Source organism: Arachis hypogaea, chromosome 16, assembly GCF_003086295.3.
Source record: "Arachis hypogaea cultivar Tifrunner chromosome 16, arahy.Tifrunner.gnm2.J5K5, whole genome shotgun sequence".
Classification (NCBI taxonomy): Eukaryota; Viridiplantae; Streptophyta; class Magnoliopsida; order Fabales; family Fabaceae; genus Arachis; species Arachis hypogaea.
In genome coordinates this window covers 118,274,432-118,276,052 of record NC_092051.1, presented here as the reverse complement: position 1 = coordinate 118,276,052, position 1,621 = coordinate 118,274,432, and the positions used below count along the sequence as shown (strand labels likewise).

General features: G+C 42.9%; 1 non-coding gene across 1 annotated transcript; it reads left to right on the top strand.

The window, feature by feature from the left end:
• The first annotated feature begins 1,276 nt into the window (after window positions 1–1,276).
• Window positions 1,277–1,384, top strand: LOC112760491 (small nucleolar RNA R71). The gene has a single exon (XR_003180928.1). It is a non-coding gene; the product is annotated as a small nucleolar RNA R71 (small nucleolar RNA).
• The last annotated feature ends 237 nt before the right edge of the window (window positions 1,385–1,621 follow it).

Genomic DNA, 1,621 nt, shown 5'->3' with positions numbered 1-1,621 from the left:
ATATGGAACTTCCTAAAGGAATAGTTTCTAATTCATTAATTTTGTCTTTATGTATACATAAATCTTTTAGAAACTTTGCATACTTAGGTACCTGTTGAATAACATCAAATAGAGGAACAGTTACCTCGACCTTTTTGAATATCTCTACCATTTTTGGATCAGGTTCTAGCTGCTTCCTGGGCTTCCTTGCAAGTTGTGGAAATGGAATAGGAGTGGTGTCTTCTGTAGTGTCTGCGCCTTTTAGTGCTTCCTCTCGTGGTTGCACTTCTTCTTCTTCAGCTATGTCCTGTATGTCTTCTTCCTCTTCAACATCTTCTATTTCCACTACCTCTTCAGCTGAGGCGTGTTCTGATTGGTTTTGCTCCTCTTGATTCCTCTCCTGCAGTGTGGTTCCGGACCTCAGGGTGATGGCATTGATGCCACCCTTTGGATTGGGTAATAGTTGAGAGGGGATTCCACTGGAGCTCGAAGGTTGATTATTGGAGTTGTTCATTGATCCAATATGGGAGACAAGAGCCTGCAAAGTAGCGGTCAGACCATTTAGAGTGGCATTAATGTTATTTTCCATGGTCTGCTATCTCCGATCAATAGATTGCAGTAAGTCATCATTAGCAGATGAAGAAGGATAGGTAATTGGAGAGGTCTGCTGTAGGATATTCTGTGGTCCTTGGGATTGCCTTAGGTGAGGTGCTCTGTAAGGCTGATTCTGATTCTGCTGCCTGTTGTTGTTGTTATTCCACTTCTGATTCCCCTAGTTATCTCTGCCTCCTCTGTTGTTGTTGTTGTTGTCCCTCCAATTCTGGTTAGAATTGTCCTGTCATCCATGGCTGTAGTTGCCACCTTGATTGTACCCTTGGTTGGGGCGGTCATAGAAGTTATGAGTGGCTGCCACAGTGTTGTCTTCCTGCTGGAGCTGCGGACATTCATCAGTATAGTGGCTATAATTAGTACAGATTCTGCAAACTCTTTGTGGGACTAACTGTTGGTTTTGCTGTGCTGGAGAGGGTTGAGCTTGTTGAACTTGTTGTTGATTCAATTGCATTTGCTTCAGCAAGTTGGTCATTTCACAGATACTCTGAGTTAAAGCAGTAGTCTCTCTGCTAGAGGATACTTCTGCAACGGCTTTTGAACGGCCTTATTTCTGCCTGTGATTCCTAGTAGATTCAGCTAAGTCACTGATTAATTGCCATGCCTCATCAGTGGTCTTGTACTTTTTCATAGACCCATTGCCATGCCTCATGCCCTTTGTGACATAACCGAGTAACACTATCTTGTCAATCATATGGTGGGGGCAAGCTTCCAGAAGATTATTGAAGCGCTCCCAGTACTCATAGAGAGTTTCAAAATCATCCTGAACAATCATGGAAATATCTTTCCTCAGTTTATCAGTAACTTCAGCTGGAAAGAACTTTTCCAAAAATTCTCTTCTGAGTGTATCCCAGTTGGATACAGTTGCTGCTGGTTGAGTGTAGTACCACTTTCTTGCCTTTCCCTCAAGAGAAAACAGGAAGGCTTTTAGCAAAATTGAAGTTTTATCTGCACCATCACGCCTGACAGTAGAATAGGCTGCCTAAAAATCTCTCAGGTGCTTGATAGGCTCTTGAGCAGGTAAGCCATGAAA